The sequence below is a fragment of the Dipodomys merriami genome, unplaced genomic scaffold, assembly GCF_024711535.1.
Source record: "Dipodomys merriami isolate MVZ:Mamm:240054 unplaced genomic scaffold, mDipMer1.0.p SCAF_2, whole genome shotgun sequence".
Taxonomy (NCBI): domain Eukaryota; kingdom Metazoa; phylum Chordata; class Mammalia; order Rodentia; family Heteromyidae; genus Dipodomys; species Dipodomys merriami.
Window position 1 is genome coordinate 77,877,756 of NW_027203381.1, and position 12,358 is coordinate 77,890,113.

The 12,358-nt window shown below is 39.4% G+C and overlaps 1 protein-coding gene across 2 annotated transcripts in view; it reads left to right on the forward strand.

Moving 5' to 3' along the window:
- Lsamp (limbic system associated membrane protein) overlaps nt 1-12,358 on the forward strand; it is a 615,403-nt gene that overhangs the window by 587,716 nt on the left and 15,329 nt on the right. The window lies entirely within an intron of this gene.

Here is a 12,358-nt window from a genome sequence, read left to right on the forward strand (position 1 = left end):
AAAAGATACATAGGAAAAAAAAATAAAGAAAATAAGTAGTATTCCAGCCTTGATCTGTTTCTGATAGAAGTTTTTATCCCATTAATTTTAAATTAGGTTTATTCATTCGGAAAATGATTCCCAAATTGCATATATTTGCATAAATACACTCTCCTCCATCCCCCTCCCCTCCCCTCCCCACCCCCAACTCTACTGCTGCAGAAAGTCCACTGAATTGTAAAATGAGTAAAGAGCCATCTCGAAATGTCTGAGGAAACTTTTCTAGCTTGTTATTTCCTCAGCTTACTTCCTGGGCCCTCAGAAGTCTGGGCATTGATAAAAGTCTCCCCGTCTGCTTCCCTGTGCATGGGCCTTCTTCATAATTCACATGCCCCTAGAGAGGCCTTCACATTGGGAAGGGTTATAGGTTCAGGATGAGGTGATGAAACCAGTCTCAGAAAGCTAAGAATCAAGTGAGAGAAGGGAAAAGGACAAGGACAAACCGCCATTGTTTTGTTTTAACAGCTCCCCAGCCAAAAGTTCCCTTGAGCGTCTGGCTCTCTAGGCTCCATCACTGCTTCTTAAAAACAAAAACAAAAACAAAACGCAACACCAACAAAAAAACAACTCCCTGAACTCTGTCTCACTTATTTGCCTCTCATCTGATTATTTCCCCCAAGTGAACAGCCTTTCCAATCACTAACCCCGTGTGGCGAGTGGGTTTGGGAAATGTGGAGATTATCTTCCAGGTTCAGGCATTGCACTGGGTCTGTGCACAGCTGTTTGCCAATCAGTTGCTGTTTTTCCATTGATAAAACACATTGCACATGGCTGGGTTTGCATGATTAATACAGCTGTCTAAAGCTCTCTCAAAACAAAACAACCACCACCCCAGAATTAAACTTGGGAAAGAATTAGTATCCAACCAACAAACAAACCAAGCTTGCATACATTTGAAGTCAGCCTGGTATATTTTCTCTTATAGGGAGATTGGTGTTCTTATAGGTAGGCCTACCATCAGTAAAGGAGCAGATAGCCCTGCTCCTAGGAATGGGAAAATAGGAAAACCCTCAATCTATTCCATGCTATAAAGATCACTGGATAATCCCTAGAATTTCATTTACTTTTTATAGGATATCATCCTGGAAATCATAGAAAATGCTCCTTTATAGCTCCTTAAATAACAACAATGCCATTAATATAATAACCACTGCTAACATCTTTAATAGGTTGCTCTTTTACCGAGAGGTATAAGATCTTTGACTTATATTAACTCAATCAATCCCCATAACCCTAAGAAAGCAGTATGCACTTTCTCCCATCCTCTTTCCTCATACATGTTGATTAGCAACAGTTAGTTATACAAGGTGATTTCATTTTGATATTTTCATATATGTGTACAATGTACCTTGATCAGATTCACCCCTTCTGTCATTGTTCTTTTTTTTTGTTGTTGTTGGTCGTGGGGCTTGAACTCTGGGCCTGGACGCTGTCCCTCAGCTCTTCAGCTCAAGGGGAGCGCTCTACCACTTGAGCTACAGCGCCACTTCCGGTTTTCTGGTGGTTTATTGGAGATAGGAGTCTCACGGTCTCTCCTGCCCCGGCTGGCTTTGAACCGTGATCCTCAGATCTCAGCTTCCTGAGTAGCTAGGATTACAGGCGTGAGCCACCAGCTCCCGGCTCTGTCATTGTTCTTCACTGACTTCCTCCTTCCTAAACCAATCTCCACAAGCTTCATTGTTCCATTTTCAGTCTTGTACATATCTACCCTACCCCTCCCACATGGTTTAATGATCAATCAACTACTTGGAATACAATCCCACGAGTATGGTATATTACCTCTGCACTCATAATATTCCTTAGATATACACCTGTCTGATGAATTTTTTAATTTTTGTACATATTACCAGACTTAAAATTCATGATAGTTTAGTATCCACATGTATTTTCTAAGTTCATTTTCAAATATACCAAACACAGAGAGAGAGAGGGGTAGAAGAGAGAGAGAGTGAGAGAGATGTTTGCTTGACTCACACAGATTTATTTGAAAGCATTCATCCTCTTTTTTTTTAAAAAAAAAAAAAGGCATGGAGGAAGAACTATCTGGCATCAGCACATTTAATTTCACACACTTATTCAGACTGATTTACATACACACCTCCATTAATCATGGATAATTACTGGCATTGTTCTCTGTAATTCAGTTTTTCCAACTGTGAAATGGGAAAGAAATTATATTTTTCATGCCTGTAAGTTCAAAGTAGTATCTTCAATAACTTATTAAAAAAGAGCTTTAAGTTCATAGAAAGAAAGCATACTGAATTTAAAATACTCATATTCAAATGCATATATTTTCTATGCTTTTTTTTAAAGTACTGTCTTTAAAAGGTACACTTGTGTCATTTTGCATGGATATCCAAGGAGATGTGAATTCATTATGGTTTTGTTATCATTTGAAGTGTTATAGATTCTAAGGATATTTTAAATGCTCGTACTGTTGAGAAGTTTAGAAGTAGAACCATCTCAAGGCCAAATATAAGATATGTTTCATTTTTGTATTGTGGGTTTTTTTACTACTGTCATAATATTGCACTTTAGAGACACTGATCATGATCATACACTATGTGACATGTATTAAAGTAATCCACAGACATCAATCTAAAGATTCTACCCCTGAGGTATGCAGACTCTTCCTAGTGGCTAACAGGATACAACCATCTTATTTTTAATGATGGAAGTTAAATATCCATGTCAAAACAAAGTTATAGCAAATATCATGGGCCATGATTAAGCAAATGTAAATAATTAAAAATTGACCATAATACTTGATGCTATGGATCTTTTACTGGAAATAAGAGTCTTTCTCACAATTTTTTTAACTTCTGAGGAACCAAGTGAAAGTCATACCCAGTGTTTCACTGAGACCAATAATTCACTTGTCAACATCCAGTAGTTTAGAGCCAACTGTAATAGTGAGACCCTATCTCCATTTTAGCCTTACCCCTCTCTCCTCACCCTCCTGTTCTTCCTCTGCTACTTCCTCAACTGTTCCTGTCAAACTTTGCTACCAAGACTCAACCTGAAACTTATTGACAGCCTTCTTTAAATGGGTAATTTCTCTTTGAATTTACATTTAGCTTCAAGCCAAATGCCTAAAAACTCCTATAGCATCAGTTTATTGATCAGAAAATGCTAAAGACCCCTCTAAGGCCTCTTCCTATTTTCCAAGCTGGGGTTGGGCTATGCTAGTCAACCTTCACCTGGTGATCTCCCTTGCTAGGCTATTTGGATTTCTAGAGGCAGCAGGGATTTGAAAATGAATATATTTTTGAAAATCCATGCTTCCACTAAATTTTAATTTGATGGAAATATTGCTCTTAGATGAGCTTGATGAAGGAAAAAAATCTTTCAAAGTAACAATTACATTTGGGGATTAAGTTTAAGTAATTGGCAGCCTTGTCTTTTTAATTAAAAGGAATAAAACTGCCTCCGAAGAGCTCCATGAGACTTGCAATGAAAATTATTGGCGGCCTGCCCCAAAGACTGAGAAGACGGGATGTTGAAGGGACAGAGGCTGACAGGCAGACTCCCCAGTTTCTTGAGTGCATCCCTAACAAAGCTTACCTTGGTGTTTTTCTCCTGGGACATTTAGCAAGAGAAGTATTACTGGGTACAACCATCAAATATCTTTTCTTCGGAAGCTTAGCTCTAGGGTCCAGAACAGAGTATAGAATCCTTAAAGGAAGTAGCACTAATTACAATTAAGAAGAAACAAGACTAAGAATCTACTCCATGGAAGAGTATTTGACATGCAAAAGGCCCTGAGCTACCTCTTCGGCACCCCTCCCCCCACAGACGAAATGCATAGTCTTCTAAGCATTAAAATGATTAGTTCAATCCCAGTCCATGACAAATGTGATACCTTAGAAACCCAAACATAAAACTTAATTTTAGTCTATCCTTAATCCCCTTCTGTGTCATCTCTAATTCTTATTCCTTATATCTGTTTCTGAATTTTTTTTCTTTCTCTACAACTCTTTTCAAGAGTCACTTCGTACTCTATATTCTTTCTTGACATCATTCAAACAAAACCAAAGAGAAAATTTAGGCAATACTAACATTCACTTCCAGATATTGGTTAGCAGCCATGCAAACACCACAAAGACACTGTCTCTCATGGAAATGGAGTCTGTGCGGCTTGAGCTCAGTATCGACTTCTCTTATCCAGTCGCCCAGTCTTCACCATGCTCTTTCACCACCACAACATCTTCGTAGGAGTTAAACTAGGCAAGCACGGTTATGGAGAAAGCTCCCTGTCATCCATCCCACCTTATATCTCCCCTTGTACACTGCTGTGCAGAAACACACCTGCCAAGTAAGAACACAGCATGACATAATGAGATTGGAATTCCAATTTAAGGTGTTCACTTGCACCAGATGTAGGAGAGGAGCCTGCGGACTCCTCACGGAGACTCTGCTGAGAGTTGTCAGCTCATATCCTCCACAAACCAGTGGGGGGAGCGACCTTACAAGTCATTTATCATGCTTCCTAATTGGACACCGGAGAGCCTAGGCCGCCACTGTTGACTGCACTCTTTTGCTTGTTTTTCTTCTTGGTTTTTTGTTTTGTTTTGCTTTGTTTATTGTCCAAGAAAGTGCCCCCCCCACATCTGTAACACACATTTAACACCTAGACATTACCACTAACGTAATCTCTTTCCTAGAAATCATAGCCTCAGTCCATCTGACTTTTTCTCTAACCCATACTCATGATAAAGATTCTGACTTAACCATCCACCTTGTAAACCTTTTATTGCCAGTTGTGTGATTTATAATTACCCAAGAGAGATTGTTTGGGGTAATGGTAGCTTGGTAGATTCGTGTGATTGGGGGTATAGAATATGTATATATTCAATAGATGATAGATAGATAGATAGATAGATAGATAGATAGATAGATAGATAGATAGATAGATAGATAGATAGATAGGCATGTGGGAGAGCAGTAAAAGCAGTGGAAGGGCCTTAGCTGCTCATCCTGTTTACCTTGCATGCTCTTTAGCTCACACAGCTCTCAGCATCCCCAGCCATGTTCTCTGTGAGGAAGTTGGCTAGCTGTTCAATAATGCTCTCTCAATTCTATGTGTGGTTTGTGCATGACTTGGACCTCAGGGGTGTCTGGAGAACAGAAACTAAACAGTAACTTACACTATTCTGTTGAATCACCAGTTAGAATAATTTGGGAAATTTACTTTCTTTTTCTACCTGGAGTTCTGGAATACAGGTAAGTTCCTCATCGACAGTGCTGGAAAAGACAATGATTTTGTTTGCTGTGTGTTAGTCCCCCATTGGGGGCTGGAGCCTCCCATCCTAACTCACTAACAGAATGACCTCTTAGGTGTGTTTAGGTGTACTCTCCACTTCCTTTTGCCTTTGCTTGGTAGAAGTTCTTTTAGCGTTCATGTCTTCTTTTCTTTGTGATTTCTAATCATTAGCAACATAAGAAAGAGACTTGGGCTCAATGGGCAGTTTACAATTAGTTTGAGGGCACAGGTTAACTTCATTTGGCAATAAACAATATTGCCTATTCATTTCCTAAAAAAATAAAGTCTCATTAGAATTGACTCGGAGTTGAATTTTGGGGTGACTATGGAGAACCAGATAGAACAGAGTTTATAGGGCAGATGGAAAAGTAGGTAATGGAAAGGATTAAAACAACAACGACCCATCAGCTCTGTTAAATGCACATTGGGATGCCTGTGAGGTATTTGAGGGAAAACAGAGCAGGTGCATTGCAGCTAGACTGGGCAGTGATGGATTCTGGGGACAAGTGGGGTAGACAGAAAGGAGAGAAGGAACAGAATATTCCAGTGGATACTGATTTCTAGAATCCAGAAAGCAATTAACTGATAGGGATTTATGTCTTTAAATGCTAGGGGGGGAAATGTCTCTAATTTTCTTATTTTTGTTCTTTTGCATTTGGTGTGAAGAAAGGAAAAAAAAGGAGAGACAGGAAAGAGGAAAAGAAGGAAGGAAAGAAAAGGGAGGGAAGAAAGAAGAAAGGAGGAAGGGAGGGAAAATGAAGGAAAGAAGGAGGGAGAGAGGGAGGGAAGAAGGAAGGAAGGAAAGAAGGGAAGGAAGGAAGGAAGGAAGAGAAATTAGGGAAATACTGTGCATTTCCACATCTATTATAAGACAGAGCATGTCAAACTCGTACTACACACATCTACCAATACTCCCTTCTGGGTGGTAAGAGATATCCCTTAGGATTGACTCAAGCCTATTAAGAGTCCATTTTCTAGTAGAAGATCTAGCGAAAACATACAGCCTTTCAACAAGAAGCATTCATAGGAATGATTGTAGCAATGGTCAGGTCATAAGGAGCTACCAGTATTTTCAGGGACTTGCCAGAAGCTGGCTGGTTGCTCTCTTGGGATCTGTGGCACAGCAGGAGTTGCAGAGAAGCTAGGCTTGTCCTTGGGACAACCAACAAGTCAGAGGGAGGATGTCACTGAAGGAGCTTAAGTAAGAACTGACCTTCACCAAGTCACCTGTGGGGTTAGTGCCCTGAAGGTCGGTGGCTTTTAATTTTTGTTTCGTTTTGTTTTGTTGGTTGGTCTTGGGGCTTGAACTCAGGGCCTGGGTGCTGTCCCTGAGCTTCTTTGCTCAAGCCTAGCTCTTGCTGATCTACAGTTCCACTTCCAGTTTTCTGATAGTTAATTGGAGATAAGAGTCTCATGGACTTTCTTGCCCAAGCTGGCTTTGAACTGCAATCCTCAGATCTCACCCTCTTGAGTAGCTAGGATTACAGGCATGAGCTAGCCTGTGCCCAGCTAGCACACTGATGGTTTTAATTCCTTATCTTCTCATTTCCAGGAGCTTTCAGACCCTAGGACACCTCACAAATTCCCTCTTATCTCTGTACTCAAATTCTGCAGGGCAGTTCCCTGGTCTCATGTTATTTGGATGTTGTTGGTTTTGAAACATGCAAAATGAAAACTCACATCACGTGGATTAAAGACAGCCTTGATTCTGAATCTAAAATGTATTTTAAATGGATCTTATATCTGCAAGTTAGAGCTGTGAAAAAATAATCCATGGAAAGCCAAAATGACAAATGTCCCTAGAGAACTATCTACACCTGTGTTCTTAATCCATTTTATAGCAAATCCATGAAGATACAAAAGGCTTTAAAATACACATGCCATGTATATTTTACATGAAATATAAAATCCATTCTGTACATGTAAGTATAGAAAATATACTCTGTTTCTGTTTTGACAGCTAAGAGGGTTTGGGTGGAGGAAGCAGTTGTGAATTAACTGGTCTTTTAATCATGCAAGAATTGTACCCAGAGAGGCAGTGGGTCTGCTCAAGGCACAAGGGAAGAAACACTGGCTTTTTCATGAAGGCAGAAACTCCGTGTTTTGTCTCAGGTACCTTACTGAAAATCCTTCAAGTGAATTTACTGCTAGAGGTTTTAGAATCTTATACATACTTCTAGTCTGCATCACCCATGGAAATCTCTTTATGAAACATAAGCTCTTGGGCATTTTTGAACACTTTAATTCATTGATTATTAAAAATTAAACCTGTCAAGCTGAAGAGGAAACACTCAGGATTTGAGAAAGCTGGCTTGATGTGAGAGATTTAATGAAGTCTTCTCTTTAGGTGGAGTCTGCATCTAGAGATTGCTTTTTCTTTAATGATCCATACACGGGAGGAGAAGAGCTGGTAGCAACGAGTCAAATCATGTATCTATACCCACTGGATGAGACCCACCTGTAGGAGACATTTCTATTGCATTGCCATCCATGCTCTTAAAAACATATTCCTAGTGGCTCACGCCTGTAATCCTACCTACTCAGGAGACTAAGATCTGAGGATCACTGTTCAAAGCCAGCCCGGGCAAGAAAATCCGTGAGACTCTTATCTGCAATAAACTCCTCAGGAAAAGGCAGAAGTGGTGCTGTGGCTCAAGCAGTAGTGCTAGCATTGAGCAAAAGGAAGTATAAGGAGAGTGTGCAGGCCTTGAGTTCAAGCCCCAGGACCAGCAAATAAATTAATTAAATTGATTTTTTGGAAACATATTTCTTATAGAAATTAGATTTCCTTCTGCTTAACTTAGTCTTCATGATATCAGCCAACTCCCAACTCCCAACAGCCAATGCCAAGAAAATACAATCTCCTTACAGCATTGTCACCCTGATGCCAAGTAATCACAAAGTGATCATTTAGAGGGTTATCATTTTTCCAATACCTGGATTTGTTTTCATAATTTTGTATTCTGATAATAGATAGAATGTATTCTCCTGGTGGAAGAATACAAAACAATAGTTGACACTATATAAAAGAAAATAAAGATCATATATAATCCTGCTCCCCAGAGACAGCATCATTCACATGATGCAAATGAATGCTTTGAATGTATTGCAGTTTGGTGTACTATAGAATATTTAATTCCCTCTTCTGCTCCAAGGCTGGGCACATTTCTTGGAATTGCTTGAGGCTATGGCAGACAGAGGTGCAGAAGGAGGCTTCCTTCCTGCCCTAAGCTCTCTGCATGAAGACAAGAAAACCCAGCTCTTTCAAGACTTAGGTCAAGTTCATAGGCCTTACAAGGAGCCTGGTTTTATGCTGCTCCTACAATTCCCAGTCAGAGACTCCTCCCTTCCTTCAGATGTAGGACTTCCTACATTCCCTCTCTAAATTAGAATGGTAATATTTCCCATTTATCTCATATTGCTTAAATAAAATTAAGAAATTAATCAAGATATCTTTTTGTTTTGAAACTATTTTTTTGTTTTTTTCCTTCTCAGGATAGAACATTGGGTTTACAGAAGGTTGGCCAGCCAAATGATTAGAGTGAATGAGGCGCAAACATTTTGTTCACATGTAATAGCATTGTGCCAGCATGAATTTTAGTTTGAGTTCATGCCTGTGCTCATTCATTCATTCGTTTGGGATGCTCTGTGAGTCTGCATCGTGACTGGCTCCTGGTCGCATCAAACAGCAGAATTTGCATCTAGTCACAGAGAGCTGTAAATAGAAAAGCCCTGCCACAGGCTGGCACTGTAGCTCAGTGGCAAAGTGCTTGCCTAGTGGGTCCAATGTCCTGTGTTCAACCCCCAGTACCAAAAGAGAAAAGACAAAAATACAGTCAAAATAAGAAACAGAACAAAGAAGCTAAATAAAACAAACAAACAAAAGCCCTGCCAATTCCTTAGGTGTGTGAGCCACTGTGTTTGAGTCCCAGCAGCACAAAGTGAATGAATGATAGAATGAATGAATGAGCTTAAGGTTGAGGTTCATTTCTGCTTCTGTATTTGGACTTTTTCTCCCCTAATGAGATGCAGAATCAGTTCTATGATGCTCAGAGAAAACATTATCCCAGAAATATGAGGCATGAGGATTTATACAAAATGAATGTTGTCCGTGGAAGAAAATCCAAAACTCTAACAATACAAATAAAGAATCACAGGGCAGATCTTCTTCCATGATGAAAGATGGAAGAAAAAAAAATGGGGGGAAAAAACACACTTGTACGTAGAAGCTGCTAATCCCTAAGGCTCTGAGTCAAGGGGAGAAACCCTAGAGAAAGAATGAATAACTTTCAAAGTATGATTTGGAAATTTGAATTAATAAAAAATGTTCCTCTTGAAAGCCACTATAATAATAAAGGTTTTATTTGTCAAAACTTTGATGAAAAAAGTCAGATGACAAATAAAATAAAATAAAATCTCCAAAGAAGGATTTTACAAATGTTACCCGCCAGGACCTTGGCACTGGCAAGGAAGGGAAAGGCAGATCTCCGTTGGCCGCCTCACCTCTGATTAGAAGTCTTGGCAATGTGAATCCAGTCAGCACAAGTTGGCATGAGGAGAATAGCATTTTCAGGTTGGACCCTTCTTTGTCCTGTAAACACACAGCCTATTAATTTTTTTGGCCTGGAACAAAGAAAAGGTGCCATTAAATATATTAAATCCCCTACTAAGTGTCATTTTGAACCTGTAGGGCAACAGGAGATTGCCTTATAGAAAGAATGTGTCACACACAAAGCAAGAATGATTCCTTATTCAAATGCCTGTGCTGGATCAAAACAAGACACTTAGGTGCAAGTGAACACCCTGGAATTAGAACAAGTGTAAACAACATAAATCCCACCCTGTCCAGATAGCATGAATGATGGTTAATTGGAGCTAAGAGTCTCACAGACTTTCCTGCCCAGGCTGGCTTTGAACCACAATCCTCAGATCTCAGCCTCCTGAGTAGCTAGAATTACAGGCATAAGCCAAAAGTGTCTGGCTATCACTGAAATTTTGAGAGAGAAAAAGGGAGAGGAAAAAGAGAGAGATAAGAGAGAAGAAAGAGAGACAGAGAGAGAGCAAAGAAGGAGAAGAAGCAGGAGAAATTTTCTGTCCCTTGAACTTAAGGTAGCTTGAGTATTTTTTTTTTCATTTTCCACGTGGATATTTTTAAATAATATTCAGTCTTTCATAAAATTGTCTACTGTCTAGGATTAGAGACCTATGATCTCCTGGTACTATATGGCTCATGAAATGACTAAATTCCCAGAAATACTCTTGCTTGGGGATTAAGGCATTACAGTCTCCCCAAAAATGAATGTAATTTTTCATGCAACTAGGGTAACTCTGAGATATTGATCTGTTCACATTCATCCATGCACTCAGTCATTCATTTATTTATGCACTCAGATATCTATGCAACAAAGCTACTGGATTTTCCACAAGAAAAATAGCAAACTAAGGATATAGTAATCCACAATAGAGGACTAATTTCTATGCAAATAAAAAAGTCTGAATGAACTACTTTTAATGGTGGTTTTGCCTAATAAAGCTTGATTAAATGGTCTTGAAAGTTGGGGTGATAAGAAAGCATGATAGAGAGAGTGGAACAGAAGCTAAGATCTAAACATCTGACAGTGCTTTGAGGAAACATCTAGAATCTTCTCTCTATGAACTAGAATCTCCAGTGCTTTGCCCATTGTATCAGATTTGGCTTTTTATACCATGTTACCTTCCATACTTACTCACCTAGGTATATTTGCCCAGGCAAGATCAATGTGTTGAAGGAAAGTTTTTGTGAAAAGCCTCAAAGTCATTCTGATGAGTGTCTTGAGGAAACCCTACAATAATAATATTCCTGGCAGTACAGTTTATTTTCAAGAACATCAATCACCTTTTTCACTAGAAAAAGAATAAGTTTCAGTTAAAGTTAAAAAAACTGAAAAAAGAAAAAATAATATGAAAGACTCTCTTCTCAAGGAGTAGCAGCATTTCATTTCTGCTCTTAAGCGGAGAAAAATAAAACTCCTCTCACTATTGCCACCTTGTGGACAGAGGTGCTCTCGTTAGCCAGCACATAGGAACATGTGTGAGTATGACCACAGGATGGCAGCATACAACCAGAATTTCCAAGAAGGCGGCTCCAAAATACAGTTTTGTGCTTCAAATACTCTTGCTACAAAAGGGAAGTAGGGATATATAGGTTTAGACAAGCAATCTATTCTCTTTTCCTAAAGGAAAATGTGATTCCGAGTTCTAAGATCATTTCACAGACACCTTGACTCATTTCAGGAAAAGGAGGCACAGTTGAACTGATCTATTTGTAGGCTTTTGAAAAAACATTTCAATTACTGTTTAAGTTGTTCTGGTATTTTCTTCATTGGGTGTTTTTTTTACCCATTCTTTTAATAAGCTCTCTTTACTTGACTAGTAGGAAGTGTTTTCTTAACGTATTGATTAGACATATAGACTCAAGCCAGGCTCTGGGGGCTCATGCCTATAGATCCCAGCTACTCAAGAGACTGAGATCTGGAAGACTGTGGTTTGAAGCCAGCCCAAGTAGAAAACTTTTCAAGAGTCCAACTCCAAACTAACCAGCCAAGTTCTGCTAGGGGAAAATTTACTTCACTGATACAGACCTGTGGTGTGTTACAGTTACCTCTAATATCTGCAGTTAATCACTTCCCGGTCAGAAGGGCATCCTCAGAAGTGCAACATGAGCTCCATTCCGGCTGCCACAGTATAAGAAAATGTTCAGACTGGGCTCCTCTTCCATATGTGACCAGTGTAGGAAGACTCTCCTTACCGTAGATGTGGCTAGCTCACAAGTGAATCTTCAGCGGACTTACTTATACTAAGGCTGAAATGGTAGCCAAATATGTTTCCATTTCAGACACTGGGATCAATTGTATTCTCCTGTATAACCATGACCATAATGCCAGAAAATATACTGTTTGAGGGCGTTTTAGGTGGACAAATGAAAATTCCACATGGGAGGGGATTAAAGGGTTGCCCTTGGATACTCTACAGACTTGATTTTAAAAATAGGATCCCTTTCCTGCTAACTAAGAGAAT